Source organism: Gopherus flavomarginatus, chromosome 6, assembly GCF_025201925.1.
Source record: "Gopherus flavomarginatus isolate rGopFla2 chromosome 6, rGopFla2.mat.asm, whole genome shotgun sequence".
In the NCBI taxonomy this organism is placed as follows: Eukaryota; Metazoa; Chordata; order Testudines; family Testudinidae; genus Gopherus; species Gopherus flavomarginatus.
In genome coordinates, this window is record NC_066622.1 from 37,171,648 (window position 1) to 37,191,621 (window position 19,974).

The 19,974-nt window shown below is 42.1% G+C and overlaps 1 protein-coding gene across 3 annotated transcripts in view; it reads left to right on the forward strand.

The window, feature by feature from the left end:
• The window catches only part of IQSEC1 (IQ motif and Sec7 domain ArfGEF 1), a 737,615-nt gene that overhangs the window by 655,740 nt on the left and 61,901 nt on the right, over window positions 1–19,974 (forward strand). The window lies entirely within an intron of this gene.

Below are 19,974 nucleotides of genomic sequence, written 5' to 3' on the forward strand. Positions count from 1 at the left end.
TTGTTTCACTCTGTCTGGCTTTTGGTCGTTGTAGATATGATAGAATCAACTTTTTTTCCCCACATATTCATATGTGGATGTTATAAATTTTGTCACCCATGCATTTAAAAAATGAGTGAAATCCTGTCACTATTAAAGTCAATTGGGAATTTTGCTATTGACTTCAACAGATAATTTCTTCACTTGAGACCATGTGTAACTGTTAACCTGTACCCTCTGTATTGGTTGCTTTTAATACATACATCTTTTAAAAAATTCTTTGTCTTCAAATTACTGGAGTTAAACAGTCAAATCTAATTACAGTAATGTAATCTGATGCTTAGAGCGGTGACTGAGTAGTAGAATTTCTAGATTCTGTTCTTGGCTGTATTCTTGACTTTGCTGCTTGGAAAGACACTTTTGTGTGTCAGTTTCCCCATCTGTACAATGGGTATAACTTCATTACTTAGTCACAACTTCTTCTGGGCTTAATTAACATCTATAAACCTCCTCTCTATGTGTAGATAAAGGGTGCTGGACAAGTGCCAGAATTCATTCTTGACAGGTTTCAGAGTGGTAGCCTTGTCAATCTGTATCATCAAAAAAAATGAGAAGAGCTTGTGGCAAACTTAAAAACTATTTTTCCCATGCTAATTTTTCCCATACTGTTACTCACATCTTCCTGTCAAATGTTTGAAATGGGCCATCCTGATTATCACTACAAAAATGTTTTTTTTCCTGCTGATAATAGCCCACCTCAATTTATTAGTCTCGTTAGTGTTGGTAAGGCAACCCCCATTTTTTCATTTTCTCTGCGTGTGTGTGTGTGTCTATAATCTTCCTTCGGTATTTTCCACTGCATGTATCTGATGAAGTGGGTTTTAGCCCACAAAAGCTTATGCCCAAATAAATTTCTTAGCCTCTAAGGTGCCACAAGTACTCCTCATTCTTTCTGAAGATTCATTCTTATTATCCCTTTAAAAACATTGGCAGCCATGGTGCTATTTGTAGAAGCGTTAGGAATTCTCCTCAAAGTCTAGTAGGACCTTTTTTGTGAGAATTGTGTAGCTTCTAATGAGCTACTGGGTGCTTCAGCTTCCACTGCAATTTCATACAAGTCAGTTTGCAGTGCTGGCGGCTGAATAGGAACAGTAATTTGTTTTATTTGGATTAATAAATCCAAGTCAGTTTGTCTATTATATGCTGTAACATTGCAAATCATGTAAATCTAACACCTTCATGTATCACTTCATATTCTAGTACAATACTAAATATGGATCCACCAGCTCTGACTGTAAAAACCTTAGAGTGTGTGTGTGTGTGTGTGTGTGTGTGTGTGTGTGTGTGTGTGTGTTTTTGAGGTTCTTTTCAAAAGGCATTTAAAGTGTCTCTTTAATTCATTGACCTCTTATAAGGGGAAGGGTTTTGCAGGCTTTTCCTGCCTAGAAAGTGAACTGGGGGAGAAAGACATTTCTATTTTTAGAATATCTTCAAAGATTCAAGTTCCTTGAAAAAGGAGAGAACAATGACCCAGTTTGGATGACGTTTAAAAGGCCTGATGTGGTGGTGTATTTCTGTCTAGTCACTAGGCCCTGAGTTGTGGTTGGGGGTTTTTGTTGTTTTTTTTCATTTATCTTCAGGCCTAACATACAGCTCTTTTGGTGGGCTATGGAAACAGACTTAAGAGAAGGAAAAAAAGGACCCAGGCAACACACGCAAATGAATGATGACATCTGGAATTGTCAGCTGCTCCCCAGTCACATGCTGCCCTGTCAGTATGGAGCTGACAATGGGGAGCGGAAAAATGAAACAAATCCCAAAGAACATGTACAGAAGAGAATAGAGGAGAGTGTTCTCCAAAAGACATTTAAGTGATCTTTCTGCATTGTTGGTTGGGCAACTGAGAGGATAAAGAATGCTATTGAATTTAATGTTGAGTTGGTAATATAGTGTTGGTTTTGGTTTTTTTAAGTATCCTGTCAATGGCAAGTCCTTAGAAACACAGCACTATACAACAACTCGGGTTTACTCCTGGGCGAATTCTGCACTAAAATATTAAATTATGTGCACAATATTTTAAATTCTGCATATTTTATTTGTCAAAATAACACAATATAATCCTTCCCGTTTCAATTATTTTTGTAATTTATTTCAAAATACCTGTCAACAAGTATGTCAAAAATACAGACAACAACAAAAAAGATCCCACCAGGAGTAGAGTTAAAGATATCATTACTACAAGCCAATTTCAGTTGGGAGGTGCTGGAGGGGACTGTATGGGGCACCCCCAGAGTTCAGACACCTGCACCCCATTCCCCACGGAGCCCAGCTGTGGGGCATCCCTAGAGACCAGACACCTGCACCCCACTTCCCCCAGAGTTCAGACATCCCTCACAGAGCCTTTACTCCCCCTATCTTCTTTACTGTCCCAGCGGCGAATGCAGTGTGGGGTGGCCCTGCCCTTTCTTATCCTTTACCAGAGCTGGGTCTCCTGGGTCCTCTCCTGTCTCCAGGAAAATGAGGATAAAGCTGGGCAGCCAGAACATGCAGAACTAGGCTGAGTGCTCTGCTCACTGCAAACTGGAGAGCTGGGTTCTGCAGAGTCCAGCAGCCCCTAATGCAGCCCCAATTCTGCAAGGGAAACATGAAAGTCTGGGCAGAACATTAATTCTGCACAAATTTTGCATTGTGCAGTGGCATAGGAGTACAGGTTGCAACTTTTGGGTGTGTATGGGTTTTTCTTTTGTTTGTTTTTTTAACTGTGTGTATGATTTTCCCATATGAGCTTCTATGTTGGCACATGGCTGCCAAGTCTTACAAGCTTGCACTGAGTCATCCAGATTCTATGGATAGGATATTTGCACAGACAATGCCAAGTTTCATATATATCTTGCTTGGCACTAGAGTTCTTCTTCAAGACCCATGGCATTGTGTAACACATGCAGATGTTGGTTCTGTCCCAGAGGCCAATTACACCTTCTTTTGGCAATGTAAAAGTGGCAAGGAAAATCATCAGCAAAGTGTCAGTTTCGCTGTGAGAAACAAGTAGGTAAAGCTCCTAGAACAGTGTCTTTTTTTTTTTTTTTTTTTAACTGCAGTTGCAGAATGTAAGGCACTGGGTCACGCTGGCTATGGTCAGCACCTCCAACCAGGCCGTTAAAAGTCCCGTCAGCGGTGCTGCCCAGCAAAGGCAGGCTAGTGCCTACCTGTTCTGACACTGCCGCTGGCCCCCCACCCGAGGTAACCCCATACCTCCAACCTGCGCCCCAAACCTTTCATCCCCAGCCCTGCCCCAGAGCCTGCACCCCCAGCCTAGAGCTCTGACCTCCTCCTGCATCCCAAACCCCTGCCCCATCCCAGAGCCCCCTCACACCTTGAACCCCTCATTCCCAGCCCTTCCCACAGCCCAAACTCCTCATCCCCAGCTCCATTGGGTCATGGGCTTCAACAATTTCCTTCAACTGGATCACCAGAAAAAAAAGTTTGAAAACCACTGTCCTTGAAACACCTGTTGGGAAGTCAGAGAGTATCATCTCACTTAAACTTCAGACAACCCATCAGCTCTGTGAACATCATTAGTGCCTATGCAGCAACACTCATATCTAGCCCCGAGGAGGAGGATACATTTTACGACTCTTTGCATCAAGTTGTCTAAAGAATGCCAGCCACTGAGCAACTTTTCCTCCTTGGTGACGTTAAGAGTCGGTGCAGACAACAACTCTTGGCCAGATGAATGAGAATGGCCAACTACTTCTTGAATTCTACCCCCAACACCAAATGTGCATTACCAATTCATATTTTACAGAAAAACATCACCACAAAGTGTCATGGTGACATCCACAGTCAGGCCATTGGCACCAATTAGACCTTGTTATCATAAGGAGGAAAGACCTACCCTTGGTGCATAACACTCGCACATTCCCCAACACAGAGTGTGAGCTTGCTCCTAGGTTTTGCTCTATGTAGTTTCTTGGCTGTAATCTTCACTTTGCTAATAAATCAAGGAGATGTCAGTGTCACAATCAATGCTATTAACACCACAAATTCCTGGCATTGCCTCTGGTTTTTGAAGGCTTTTGAACTTAGCATGTATGGGAAGTCATTACCAGAGCAGGCGCAGGAATTTTGGGAAGATTTAACAACAACAATCTATAAAACAGCTCTAGTTACGTTTGGGGGAAAGAGAGACCATCAAAAAAAAAAAGACTGGTTTGAAGAAAATGAAGCGGAACTATTACCTCTCATCAACATTAAGAACACAGCCTATGTGGAACACAAAAAGTCAACAGAGAGCACCAAAGTGAGACTTTGACATGCAAAAACCGAGATACAACGAGCAAGCAAGTGCTGTGCAAATCATTACTAGATCAAGCTCTGCGAAGAGATACAGACAGCCTCAGACACAGGAAACCTTAAAGTCGTGTATGACGACCTGAAGAAAGCTCTAGGTCCCACTGTCAACAAGGTTGCCCCTCTCAAATTGCACAGCGGTAAAATCATTCAGTTGAAGACTATTAAGAGCTATACGGACAAGAAAGAAACATCACCAGCAAATCACTGGACCAAACACTAACTCTACAGATCATGGCAGAGCTAGATGTGGAGCCCATTGTAGAAGAGTTAAGCAAGGCCATTGATTTGCTATCAAGTGTCAAGGCTCCTGGAAAAGATGGCATCCCAGAGGAAATCCGCAAGTGCAGGAAAGACAGCCTATTACCATATCTTCATCAGCAGCTACTTAAATGCTGGAAAGAGGGTGAGATACCACAAGAAATGTGTGACGCAAACATCATCACTTTGTATAAAAAGTGAAAAGGGTGATTGAAATGACTATAGGGGTTTCTTGCTACTAAGCATAGCAGGAAAAGCAGATTGAGGGCTGGAAGATCAATTATAGACATGATTATCTCTGCATCAACTCCAAGAAAAGTGCAGAGAGCAAAACTGACCATTGTACATTGCCTTTGTGGACCTAACTCGGGGTAGGCAACCTATGGCACGCGTGCCAAAGGCGGCACTCGAGCTGATTTTCAGTGGCACTCGCACTGCCCGGGTCCTGGCCACTGGTCTGGGGGGCTCTGCATGTTAAATTTAATTTTAAATGAAGCTTCTTAAACATTTTAAAAACCTTATTTACTTTACATACAACAATAGTTTAGCTATATATTATAGACTTATAGAAAGAGACTGTCTAAAAGCATTAAAATGTATTACTGGCACGCGAAACCTTAAATCTGAGTAAATAAATGAAGACTTGGCACACCACTTCTGAAAGGTTGCCGTCCCCTGACCTAACCAAAGCATTCAACACAGTCAGCAGAGCAGATCTATTTGCAATACTGGAAAAGACAGGATGTCCATCAAGCCTGTTAAGTTTTATGTGCTCATTCCACAACAACATGAGAGCTACTATCCTGTTTGACAGGTCCACATTGGATAGCTTTGAGATGAAAACTGGAGTGAAGGAAGGATGTGTTCTTGCCTCTACGCTCTTTGGAATCTTCTCAGCACTCTTGAACTGTGGGTTTAGGGACATGAAAGATGGAGCGTATGTCCACACAAGATCAGATGGGGAAACTCTTCAACCTGTCCCGACTTAAGTCAAAGACCAGAGTCAAAAAGGTGCTAAACAGGGAACTTCTATTCACTGATGCTGCTGCCCTCATAACCCACAATGAAGATCTATTACAAGAACTCATGGACTACCTTTCAAGTGCCTGTCAGGCATTTGCTCTCACCATCAGCATCAAGAAAATGGTTGTATTAAGACCGGGGGTTCCACAAGATCCTTCAGTTACCTTAAATGCCAACCAGCTAGAAGTAGTCCAAAAGTTCAGCTATTTAAGTTCTACAGTGACCACCAACCTCTCACTAGATGAAGAACTAAATGTTCTCATTGGAAAAGCTTCCACCACCTCTAGCAGACTAACTAAAAGAGCATGGAACAACTCAAAGCTTACCATCAAGAACAAAATGCTAGTGTACCAAGCTTGCGTCCTCAACACTCTCATGTATGGTGGGGAAAGACGGACAACTTGTGCTCATCAGCAGAAAAGGTTAAACAGTTTCCACCTACACTTGTTTACGCCTCATGCTCAACACCAAATGGCAAGATAAAGTCACTAACCCAGAGGTTCTTCAAAGGGCAAATTTGCCAGCTGTGATGGCCCTGCTCAAGCAAAGACAACTGCACTGGCTGGGCCGTCTGAGTAGGCTGGAAGACAGACTTATACCCAAGGACATGCTATACAGGGAGCTATCAGAGGGAACAAGAACAACAGGACGTCCAAGCTTCGCTATAAAAAGACACGCAAGCGCGATATGAAGGAATTTGGAATTGATCCTGACCAATGAGAAATCTTGGCATGTGATTATGGCAAGTGGCGTAATCGTCTCCATCAGGGTATCAAAGTCTGTGACAGAAGCTGGCTCCTACAGCTTGAAGAGAAAAGAGCCCACAGGAAGCAGGCAGCTCCCAGCCAATTTTCAATAACTGCCAAACAACATGCAAATCTCATATTGGCCTGTTCAGTCACATGAGACACTGCAAACCATCTACATCATAGGCTGCAATTGCCACTGTCTCTTGCAGATGAAAGGATGCCATCATGGCATTGTGACATTCCATGTAAACCCCTTGTTGCTCCTGCATGCAATCTCACTTTCAAGAACATCACCTGATAGAACATGAGGCTTTAACACTTGTGAACAGGTGGTGGGAAGACAACTTTAAGGATACTGAACTTCATTCTTAAAAGTTTTAACTGGAAACTACAAAAGAGGGAACCTGTGGGACTAGAATTGCTTTGGGGCAATTGATATGATAGAAATTGCTTTAGGGCACCTCTAGGTAACACTCTGTGGTTTACAAGTGAAATTCCCTTCACTGTAAAGAACCCTTCCCCCCACTTTTAGTTATTGCATTTGATTGCTTTGATGCACTGTACAGTGTCAGTTTAATTAACTTTTGAGTTACCCTCAAATAATATCGTGTGTTTATTGCTCTTCGTGCACAGGTATGTCATGGTATCTTATGTCCAAAGGTAATTTGAAAAATAAGTTGCATCATCACTGTAGATCTTTCTCTAGCAATAAGCTACTCTGTTCATCCAAGTATCTCTGGAGAGGTTTCAAAATTCCACTGCCCATAAGTTGCTTCAAGGCCACTTAACTGGAGAAGTCAAGGTTCCCAAAAGTCTGCATCTTACAGAGGAGTGTGCAGAGATGGTGTTTAGAGCTACTTTCATTTCATTTTGTCATTGCCACGGTTCTCAGAAATAGAAAATTATATGAAACAGGTAACAATTCCATTCTTTCTGTATTTTAAATGGAAGGAGATACACTTTTGGAGAAAAAAAATTGCTAACAAAGGGGCTGAACTCTCCCTTAAGAGGAGGAGTGCTGTGCTACCTAACTGAATGTGATTTGTTTTTTAGTTATGAAACAGCAAAGCTTTAAAATACAGTAATGAAAAATCACTCTCCATTGCCACAATAGAAGTTACATCCTGTGGAATTCCACCTAGATCTGTTGGAAGTATATGCATGATTTTACTTGCTTATACAGCTAAGTAATGATTTTCAAAAGCCATAGCACAGTTTTCTTTCTAAAGACCTTTTGCCAATTTTGCATGGCAAGCTAGGGTGGAGTAGATAAGCCTAGAATGGTTGCTGCTCCAAATTGCCCACTTGTTGGCTGTCTTCTGCAAAATGTTAGCAGGTCAGAGATCATCAGGGAATAGGACAATAGAGAGCACAGGCATGAATACAACAAAACATTTATTTCCAGGAGTTCATCTCTTGACCATAATACTTGTTTTAGGCTATAATTTGGCATCAGACTAGGAGCAGTTGTTTAATGTTGCTAAAAATACATACATTTTTAACGATGTTTCGTGGCATCTGCTACATCTGAGCTTCTGTTATCCCCAGAGTAGACAGAATTTCTACCTAAAAAGCAGCTTCTGTGCATACAGATTTTTAGTTGTAACAGAGTGAACAGACCCTGTGCATGGGTTGGCAGGAAAAGTGTTAATACCATTCACTCCCTGAGTAGAGGAAAGATCACAGCTGCATGCCCTAACTGTAGGAGCTGGTAGGGAAGTATGGTGGGGCCAGCTGTGTTTAATTAAGCAATTCCCCCACACTGTCTGAGAGGGAGGTGGTTTGAATAGCCAGATCTAAACAACATTAGAGGCCATTCCTTCTTTGTAGGTAGGAGGAAAACGCTAACTGGAAAAGCCTTCTTTTGATGGATTCAAACTTTGTGGTTGGGCTCATTGAGAAACGAGACTGTAGGAAGCCTTTGGAGTGTTTCTTCCAAAAAAATAAAAAAAATTAAACTAAAATCATGGGTTTATGTCCTTGTTTGTTTTGACTGCATTCTGGAAATGCCTGATTTATGAGTCAGCTGGACTTGAAGACCTTGGGATATTCAGGTCCTATATCCACCAGTACTGCCCCATCAATACTAATTGACGAAGTACAGTATAGTACAGTGATTATGCAGTACCATATGTAAGTGTATACGGTTGATATGGTAGGTGACAAATGTTTCTAAGGACCCACAGATAATAGGTGGGATGATTTTAAAATGTGTTATAAGTGGCCATGTCTGTGGTAGTGTAAAGTAGGGGAGGATCCTTCATGGCGCCATGAGCACGGGCATGAAGGAGCCACGAACTAATGTCCCCAACAGCCGTGGGACCAGAGAGGAACTAGCCCATCGGGGTTCTTCACCCTCCTTGGGTGGCAGGAGGTTCCACCACTTGATGTTGGGGCAAGACATGTGGATGAGGAAATGAAGGGTGTGGAGCATGAGCACATACAGCTATTTCTGGGCACAGTTCAGAGGTGGAGGAACATAGCAGATGGACAGGGAGGCTTGTGGGACAGGGGCCTGATAAGGTCCTGAGGGCTAGAGGTGAGAGGCGGGCGGGGAGCACCCTCCCGCAGGACCCACTCAAGGAAAATGCAAGAGGCGAGCATTAGGGCCTCCTGGAGCACATGGGGTGGGGGCGCGAGGGATGGAAAGCCCCATGCGCTGGTCAAGCACCATGGGGTCCCCCCAGTTGTGCAGGCATTCTCCAATCCTGGGGTACCAGCTACGACCAGCCTCTGGTGCACATCCTTCTGAGAAAGTGCTAGAGGAATTGCCAACTGCACACCTAGATCAGGGTTGAGTAGCAGAGCTCTGCAAGGAGGTTCTTCTGCCTCAGTGGCTGCCAGGGACCTGGTTGCTGAGACTAGCTTCCATATCCTGAGGAAGTCCTGGTAAAAGACCAGTAGCTTGGATAGGTGTTTGGGAGATCTCTCTAGGTGAAAATAGAAGAGCTGCCAGTCATATTAAAGGTGGCAGAGGTAGGCATGTGCTAGTGCACTCCACCCCAGGCTACTTAAACCATAAAGGCGCCTCTGCAGGGCCAGGAGGCGGAAGACATGGACCTGACTGTGGAGGCAGAGTAGGCCCTGTCCACCATCTTCCAGTGGGAGGCTCAGGACACCTCCCTGCATTCCACATAATCTTGTTGCTGTTTGTTACTGTAAATCACTGACCTCAATATTGAATTGAGGTTATAGAATATTGTTTATACATCATTTCCAGCTTTCTGTTCTGCCTTGTGTTGTATCCTAGCCTCACTTTGGGATTTTGTCATGTTTTAAAGGCCAGTGTTGCGCGTTTGTCTTGCAGGGATGTCATTTCTATTAGTGCCATATATTTTTAGAATAGAGGCTAAAGGCTTAAAGCATTTTACACTAAGAAAAAATTCCTAAATTTCTCAGATCCCTTTGATTTTTTTTTCATTTATCATCATCTTTTCATTTCTAGAAATTATACATCTGGAAAACTGCTGTCCCTGTATGAGATCATCAGCTTTTCCATTTTAAAAATACTCAATAGCCTTCTGAGTTTCAAATTATCATCAGGGTCCCCGCCCTTCCAAAATTCTCCCAGAGCATTTCTTGATGCTGCCAGAAGGTGTGAGAAGAACATTTGTATTATGCAATGACAATATGTATATTAAATCTGGGAGCCCAGAAGCCCTACCTGTGGATCCACTGGTAATTTCATTTTGGGTAGATTTTTATTATGAAATCTTTCCTCAGATTCCCTGTGCTCTTGGACATTCCCGCCAAATATGGGGAAAGGTACTTTTACATTTCACGTGCTTTCCCACAATTGTTTAGTACATCTTTTTTTAAACATGAGGGTGTCCTTATCCACTGGAAGAGTAATTTTATATAATTATTTTCTTTTAGCTGATATGCATAGAAACATACAACTGTCAGGGACCTTGATAGGTCATCTAGTCCAGTCCTCTGCACTGAGGCAGGACTTAGTATTATCTAGCCCAACCCTGAAAGGTGTTTGTCTAATCTGTTCTTAAAATTCTCCAATGACAGAGATTCCATAACCTTCCTAGATATTTTGTTCCAGCGTAACTACCATTACAGTTAGGAATTTTTTCCTTATGTTTAACCCAGGGGTCGGCAACCTTTCAGAAGTGGTGTGCCAAGTCTTCATTTATTCACTCTAATTTAAGGTTTCGCTTGCCAGTAATACATTTTAATGTTTTAGAAAGTCTCTTTTTTCTCTAAGTCTATAATATATAACTAAACTATTGTTGTATGTAAAGGAAATAAGGTTTTTAAAATGTTTAAGAAGCTTCATTTAAAATTAAATTTAAAATGCAGAGCCCGCCAGGCCAGTGGCCAGGACCTGGGCAATGTGAGTGCCACTGAAAATCAGCTCGCGTGCCGCCTTTGGCACCCGTGCCATAGGTTGCCTGCCCCTAGTCTAACCTAAACCTTCCTTGCTGCAATTTTAAGCCCATTACTTCTTGTCCTGTCCTCAGTGGCTATGGAGAATTGTTTCACCTTCCTCTTTATAACTTTTTTTATATACTTGAAGACTGTTGTTGTATCCCTCCTCAGTCTTCTCTTCTCTAGACTAAAGCCCAGTTTCTTCAATCTTTCCTCGTAGGTCATGTTTTCTAGACCTGTAATCATTTTTGTTGTTCTCTGGCCTTTCTCCAACAAGTCCTCATCTTTCCCAAAGTGTGGTGCCCAGAACTGGACACCATACTCCAGTTGAGGCCTTATCAGTGCTAAGTAGAGTTGAAGAATTACTTATTTACAACACTTGTGCTAATACATCCCAGAACGATGTTTGCTCTTTTTGCACTAGTATTACATTGTTGACTCATATTTCGTTTGTGATCCACTAACGCCGCCAGATCCTTTTCTGTAGCACTCCTTCCTAGGCAGTCATTTCCCACTTTGTATTTGTGCAATTGATTATTCTTTCCTAAGTGTAGTACGTTGCATTTGTCCTCACTGAATTTCATCTTATTTAATTCTGACCCAGCGGCAGCTTCACGCACCAGTTCTCTAAGCGCATGCCTAGGGGAGCAAGCCGCGGGGGCTGCCCTGCCGATCCCTGTGAGGGCGGCAGTCAGACCGCCTTTGACGACCTGCCTGCGGGAGGTCCCTGGTCCTGTGGATTTGGCAGCAATTCGGTGGCGGGTACGCCGAATCCGCGGGACTTGCGGACCTCCCACACATAACATCGCTGAAGGCTGCCTGACTGCCGTGCTTGGCGCAGCAAAAAAGCTAGAGCCGCCCCTGTTCAGACCATTTCTTAATTTGTCAAGATCGTTTTGAATTTCAGTCCTGTCTTCCAAAGCACTTGCAACCCCTCCCAGCTTGGTATCGTTCACAAACTTTATAAATGTACTCTCTATGCCATTCTCTAAATCACTGATGAAGATATTGAATAGAACTGGATGCAGGACACATCTCTGTGAGACCCTACTCAATATGCCTTTCCAGCTCAATTGTGAGCCATTGATAACTACTCTTGAGTGTGGTTTTCCAGCCAGTTGTACACCCATCTTATGGTAAATTGGTCTAGGCTGTATTTCCCTAGTTTGTTTGTGAGAGGGTCATGTGAGGCATTATCAAAAGCCTTACTAAAGTCAGGATTCGACATCTGTTGCTTCCTCTCACCACCCATCCACAAGGCTTGTTGCATATGGACGAGTGAGCTGTCCTATGCCAAATAAGGAACCAGTGCTCAATGGGAGCTGCTGTCTATCACTTTTTCAGTCTCTAAATGATCTTGAAGTCTGTCATTTTTGGAGGTTTGACATACAATGTTTTGATTAAATATAATCCTATATAGGTACCGTATCTATACTGAAAGTCTTTTGCATCGTTTCTGGGTTCTTCATTTTCTTCCCTTTAATTGGCTGCTGCATTCTTTTCAAGCCCACTTTTCCTTCCTTTTGTAAAAAGAGCTCCGTTTCTCCTGGAGAGAAGCTTGGACTTGATCTAATTTTTTGTTAGATTGGAGGGTCCAGAGCTGGCTCTCACTTCATACATGAGGTAAAAAATAGGACAAGGGGGACTGTAGAGTGGGAGTCTTTTCGAAAAAGACTTGGGTGTTCTGGTAAGAAAATTCTCTTTCACTACCACCTTAAAGCTTCTTTCTCCTGCCTCTGTTGCTACCTTCATTGCATGTAAAGGCCTGTAATTATGCTGCCCAATACTGTCTCCTTAAATTTGGGGTGATCACCACTGGTCTGTAAAAGGATGTTGTAAATCTAAGGATCTTATTGCCCCAAATATAATATAAAATTGAGGACTTTAACTCTTCATGGGGATTTCTTTTACAAGTCTTTGAAATAAGAATGTAATTTTGTGAAGAAGGGACGTATCAACCAATTCATAGTGTTATTAGCTTGTCCTTTTTTATCAGTCTTTAAGCCTATTCAACAGAGGCACATAATTTACATCATTTTTTTCTAGATTGGAGGCAATTTGGACCCCTAGATGCTTTACTGAGTTCATAAAACACTGATTTTATACTCCTGCAACTTCTTCCCACAGTTCTTTGAGTAAAGGATGGATTGGAAATCTTTAAAGACTGTCAGGTTTTAAAAAGATATTTTAAAAATGCTGTATCCAATTACCTCACCCATGTGTATGTTACAAATAATCCTTTATCTTAATAAAGCTAAAAGAACTTTTAGTACTCCAACTTTTCACTCTTTTTACTGATTAGTTTATTTTTTAAATTTCAATTTGGTTTGGAGGTTGAAAATGATTTCCCATTTGTTTATAGTCCAGTTCTCCTCCATTCTCATGCATCAGTTCAATGTTGTAATGTCTGGGCTGCAAAATCTAAAAGGGGAATTTTGTAGAAATGACTCCATTGGAATTTTAAAATAAAAACTTAGTGGAGACATATTTGCTGGTATTAGGCTTTCTATAAGTTTATTTCTGAAGAGGGAGTCTGATCAGACAGGGTTCTTTGAATTTTGCCCATTTTTTCTTTTGTGGACGTCATTTGACCCTCGTAGCTTGTTAAATTGTGTTTCTTCTGTGAAGAATATATTTGATTCTATAGAACAAGAAAACGGGGGGGAGGGAGGGAAGACTTGCCTAGGATTTCATATCAGAGAAGTTTGTCAACCTACATTGACTATATGCAGTATAACAGGGATGTTACTATTGTTGCTGGAACATCTGGATAGCAGATTACTCAACAACGGACCGTTCCAAGACAAATTAAAATCAAAGCACTCGGTGTAGTTAGTCCCCTAACATGCAGAGGAGTATGTAAGAAGAAGAAAATGTTCATAATATGACTCTCATTAGTTCTAAAAACACTTGGCCATAGATTAGAACACCTAAGGAAGAGTCCTATGTTTTTGATCTGCCTTTTTGTTTTACAAATGCTGGGATTTTTCTCCCGAGGACTCCTCTCCCCCAGCAAAATGGGTCCTTCAGAGTACATAGTGTTCTGCCCAAAGAACATCTGAAATGTGTAACCATGTGAGATTCAGTCAATAGTGTATTTAAATGCTTATTTCAGGTATGCATGTGGGGATTCCCTTTATTGACTTTAAAAGGGAGTATAAACTTTACCAAATGTTGAAAATTAAATCTAGCCTTTGAAAAGCTGCAGTGTCCCCAGCATAAAAGATGTATGAATGTCTTATGGAAGTCTAAATGAACGATTACCTCATCGTCAGCCAGTCAGATCCTTTTGCTCTTAAATATTCCAAGCACATGTTTCCCTCTAAATGCTTCATGCTAGGAATAGGCAAATATTCTGCTTTCACAAAGCCTGGATGGGCATTTTGGATATTCTTTTACTAGAAAATGACCATTATAAAAGGAGGCATTTGGTTGGCTGCCCACAGTTCAAACCAAGTGAGTATCTGAGATGATTGTGCAGGCCAAGAGTTGTCAGCCAGTCTGTTTTCCCCTCAAATGCCCCGTGACCAGATTTTCAAAGTGGAAAACTGGGAACAGCTGCCTGTGCATCTATGCAGAGGCCTCCAGTTTGGATGGGGGTTAGGGAGATATGCACAGAAGGGTTTTGGAAGCTGGAGCCAGGAGAAAGAAAAAAGGGGTGCCCAGTCTCACTCCCTCCTCCACAGCCTGGCATCCTTCGTTCTCCTTCCCCACCATCCTGTAGATTTGACTCTCTGTATGGGAGGCCTGGCTGGAGGAGTCATGCAGGTTTTTTGGGGTCGGGGGAGAGGAGCTGCATAGGGCAGAGTATTCACATGAGACAGGCCTGGTGGGGGAAGTCCTTGAGAAGCATATTTGCTTAGTGAGCTTGGCACCAGTTTCAACTGGTCATGTGATAATCAGCTGCTTCAGGTGGTTAAGTCTGCAGGGGTTTGCAAGAGCAGGGACAAAACACTTTTGTTCTTTTCTTGAGGGGGCAGGGAGTGAGGCAGAGAGAGAGAGATCGTGTGCAGCAGGGACAGTGGAACAGACCTGTAAAACAGGAACTGTTACTGATTTTCAAGGACACCTTGTCACCTGATTTGAATCACAGCTGACAGCTATGGGAGAACCATTAGGGAAGTGATACTCCACCTGTGCAAGCCACACTTAAGGAGCCCATAGATCTCTTGGGAAGTCTAAAGTCTCACGAAGCTTCTTTTGTTCTGCCAAGCACTGGGCAGAGTGAACAAAGCGCCGACTGCACAGGGTCACCTGCTTGCTGTGTTGCCTGAAAAATGCAAGATTGAGACAAGGGCAGATGAGGGTGGGAGGTGGCCATGGAGTGAAATACTGAACAAGCAAGCCAAAATAACCAGCTAGGAAAAGGGGTCAGATAGAGTTTGGGGAGGAGAAAACCCTCCCAGCAGCCACGAGAGAGAGAGTCTTAAACAGCCACAAAACAACCACAGCATGTTTTTTTTCAGCGCTTTGTTTGTTTCCCTCCCCCACCACACACTTGTTTTTTTCTGTTAGAATAATACAGATTTTAGAAGCTGTCTGGTTCCTAAGGCAAAATCCCACTCAGCGCACACTGAAATCAGTAGGACAACTCCTCTGCGTATGGGTGAGCAGGATTTGGCTCCTAAAGTCACTACTTTCTATTTGCCAAACAGCACTTATGGGGCTCAGTCTGTAGCTGCATCAGAAATTTCCCACTGCTCTAGCAGCTCGGCTGCAGACTGCTGTTCCTGTTTCCATGGAACTGGGTGGCTGCAGGGGGAAAAGGGATAAAAGGTTTTATGATCCTGTCTTTTTCAGGTGATAATTTTCAGACAAGCCAGAACATTGCACAGTACCAGACATTATGTGCGGTACATAATTTACCCAGCACTTTGCCACCTGGTGGGTAACAAAGAAGCTGCTTTGTGATCTCATGGAAAATGGTGCTGGAACCATTTGGTTAAATTCTCTATCCAGTTTTCTGAAGAGATGTTTTCTGTGATGATCCTGTGAAAGCCCCTCTGCTGTTTGGGCATTCAAACTATGAGCTTGTATCTTGGCAAGGCAGGAGGGTGTGTGGTGGGATCACTGTTCTCCATGACATCATTCTCTCCCCCTCCAAAGGCACAGGGATTGTTCACCGTGAGGTAATGCTCACTCTGTTTGCATCATTTTACACTGTCTTCCCTTTCACGTATTGGGGAGAAGATTTAGGGAGTGGTGAGCATGGAAGCAAAAAAGCACCTGCCTTCTGCAAGTGTCCCATGATCCGCAACATTTCCTTGTGTTTCTCATCAGCTCTGTGGGCTAGAAGAGTCACATCCCATACCCGTTCTGCAAGAGGTTAACCCCACTCCCCTGACCCCTCTAAGCACACACAGCCAATGGCTTACGCTGAAGAAAATAGCAGGTTTCAGCTTGCTGAGTTACATTGCCTGTAAGTTGGTTTTTCCTGATCAGGGGAGGATATCTCCCTTTATTACCAGCAGAAACATGTTTTACATTCGTTCCTCTTTCTGTTCATTAAATAGTTCCTCGGTATTAGGAAGGCGTAGATCAGACACTGCAGTTGATCTCTCTACTCTTCTTCCTTTTTTTATTCCTTTTTTCCCTTGCCTTGTTGTGGAAAGAACTCTGACAGAGTGTTCCTTTGGCTCTGATTTTTGTAGCATTTTAAGGTTGTTTTTTTCCTTCTTTCCCAGAAGGTTTAAAATAAGCTCAGCAATTTCTTTTAAATAGCTGCAATGCTGCAGCAGTAGGAAGCTGAATACAACGGACGAAAAGAAGTGAAGCTGTTGAAGCAAAACTTTGCTGCCTGCCAGAATTAGTGTCCAGTCAGCCTACTGTTTGCCATCTTAGCTATTTAAAAAGTATTTTGATTTCCAAACTCAGACTGAGACATGTCTGATTTCTTGTATTAAAGGATTAATCTTTCCTGGAACAGGGTTTTAGTACTGTAGTAGATTTCTTTGTGTAAGTTTCAATTACAGACTAGTGCTTGGTTGTATGAGTACTATAGAGATTTTTCAAACTGGAATCACTACTGATCCCATCAGTAGACTCCAAGAAGACTTACTGGCATTAAAGCTGGATTGATTCCCTCTTGTGAAAAGTGTTCCTGAGCTTCAGAATGTGGATCATTGCTCTGTGTAATATAGATGGCCTTTAAACCGAGGTCATGGTTCTTGCTCTCATTTGCTTGTTTATTAAGCGCACCTAGGTCAAAGTTCCTTCACAGTAGTGTATTTGCCTGAACTTAAGGGAGAAACTGAAAAGTATGGATGTGCTTTTGGAAGGACTGAATTCCTTTTATGGAGGCTTCACGAATGGTTGAGGGTTTCTTCACCTCCATCAAACCAGATACAAATTCCAAGTTTTAAGAGGGTCAAGCATCTGTGGTTGTACATGTCTTGTGAATAAATCCCGACTCTAGTTCAAAAGCTACTAAGCATTACCAAAGACAAAATCTAGCATAAAGGCAGCAGCTTGATGTGCATTTACTACTCCAGGGCCGCCATCCAGGTTTGTGTCTGTGTGTTTGCTATTTTTTGAGCTCTGAAAATGAGCTGTGATTTTGGATGCATTGGTTCTGCATGTTTTACAAGTCAGTAGTATGGACGAGTTTTACCTACATTTAGGCTCAATGCTTTGATTTGTGTTTTGGTTTGTATTCCATTAAGAGCAGTTAGGGAGGAGGGCCCAACAAATAGATCAATTGTGTAAGAGAATTGCTGGAGTCCATATACAGCAAACCCTTTTGTATTAACTAAAACCAGCCAAAACTTTTTCTTGTACATTTTTTTTTAACAAAAAATGGACTGAAAATTAAAAGGTGGCAGAAGATTTTCTTTGGTTGGTTTTTTTTGTTTTGTTTTTGTTTTTGTTTTTGTTTTTGTTTTTTGAATTTTAGATGAAAAACCATAAAAATGTGGTTTTGGTCTTCCCTTTTCTCTCCCTTGTAACTGCCCACCCACCTGCACTCTCACCCCATTAGAGAATGAAAACCAATTTTTTCTCCCAGTTTTTGTTTGGTTGAAAAATGAGGGGAAAAGGCCACACACAAATTGAACAAAACCTGTTGTAACCTGTCCCGTGTCGTATGACAGAAGCCAGGGGCTAAAAAAGAGCAGTCTCATGCTAGAATACCTGGTACATACCTTTTATTACATACAAACTGAGTGTACAGAGGATGTTTTGAAGATCATTTTTCATATTTCAAAAGTAAAAACAAAGGTCTACTGGCACTTCAGGGTAACTGCACTTGTATTCCCCCCTCGATGGTCCCCTCCAGGTGTGCCCAATCAGGTCTCAAGTCTCCAGCCATCACTTGTCTCTGGGCAGGGACCCTCGACAGTCTTCTGATTTGGGCTTTTAAGGCTGCACGGCCCTCTGCCATGTGCTGTGATATTCCCAGCAAACCAGACTGCCTAATGGCCACCCACTGTGCTTTGCTTTCTCTCTTGAGGGCTATAAACAGTGTACGGCCAAGTAACCATACAGCTCTTTCTAAGCAAGCAAAACACAATTATTCTTAGTGTAAAAGCATTCCAGAAAAAAAAAAACATAAAAACAGTATAAGTTCCTGTACATATGCTGTCAGCTTACCAAAGTCACCCATCAGTCTTGCAAGCCCTTAGCAGGCTGAAGTTCTTCAAACCATTCCTCAACGGTTAGGGCCACCCCTTGACAGAAGCGTCCGTTCTTTTGCTGAATCCAAAGAGGGCTGGCCCTGTGTCAATTCAAACTCATCCTGGTATACCATATGCCCTTTCTTTGTCTCCTAGCCTCTAGAAAATTCACTTTGAACCAGTATATGCAAATCACTACAGGGGGCAGTACCTCTCTAGAGTTGTTTAGTCTCAGTAACTTGCCTTAATAACCTCCATTGTTTTTAGTTCCTGTAGGAGCTGTGGCAACCCTTCCCCGTGGAGCAGAACACATTCATACATAAACTATTCATAAATGTTGTACAGTTGTCCCCAAAGATATTTCATGGAGTTGCAATATCTGTCACAGTTTGATCATAGGGTCAGGATAATTTTGTACAACCACAGGCCGCAGTGGACATTTTAGTATGTCCACTTAGGGTGCAGAAGCCTTGAGTGATGGTTCAGGCATATAAGGCATATGAGCCACATCTGATGGGTGGTGATGCTGAGGCTCTGGGACTGAAACATACTTTCTGATCTTTGGTCATACAGCATTTGTGGTGGGCTGGAAAAATGTTTCCCTATCTTGGCAATTCACAGCTCATTGGACCTAAGAGCATGATGTCACTGCACTAAATTATTTTTCCAATATTTGATGTCATCTGAAAATGTGATTTAGTTTTAATTTAAAAGATTCAGTATTTTATGGAATCCAAGGGCTAGAAAGAACTGCTATTCATCATTGGCAAGGTGGGATTTGTAGCTAGCCATTGATGTGCAGTACTGGTTACTATCCCTGTTGGTTTAGCATAAATCAGGGTAGCTCCATGCATGTGAAAATTATCATTGGTCATTCAGAATTGACAAAAATGTAAGCGACTTACCAGAGAGATCAGGATGCTTCTGGCATTGCACATATTCAGGACAACTCCACTTTTTCTCAAGAATTCTTGAATGAGATAATAAAAAGAGTAGAAATGGAATGTCTGATGTATTAAGATGCAGCAGAACATTTACATAGATGTGTTCTGCTCAGTCCTATGAAGAACTAATTGAACTTTTTTATTTTTTCCTTTTTATATGTGCGTTGTTTGGTCAAGTGGTAACCTTTCTCTCAGAAATGCACTAGAGCAGGGGTAGGCAATCTATGGCACGTGCGCCGAAGGCGGCACGTGAGCTGATTTTCAGTGGCACTCACACTGCCTGAGTCCTGGCCACCGGTCCGGGGGGCTCTGCATTTTAATTTAATTTTAAATGAAGCTTCTTAAACATTTTAAAAACCTTATTTACTTTACATCCAACAATAGTTTAGTTATATATTATAGAGTTATAAAAAGAGACCTTCTAAAAATGTTAAAATGTATTACTGGCATGCGAAAGCTTAAATTAAAGTGAATAAATGAAGACTCGGCACACCACTTCTGAAAGGTTGCTGACCCCCGCACTAGAGTAAGCAGAACATAGTGTGGCATTTTCATAGGAGTAAAGTACATTTGTCCTAAAGAAAAGGAGTTCATTTTTAGAAGAGGTTAGTCTAAAAGTGATACTACCTCAGCCGGCTGACCTTTCTGTAGCTTTTCAAGGCTGTTTGTCCACTTGTT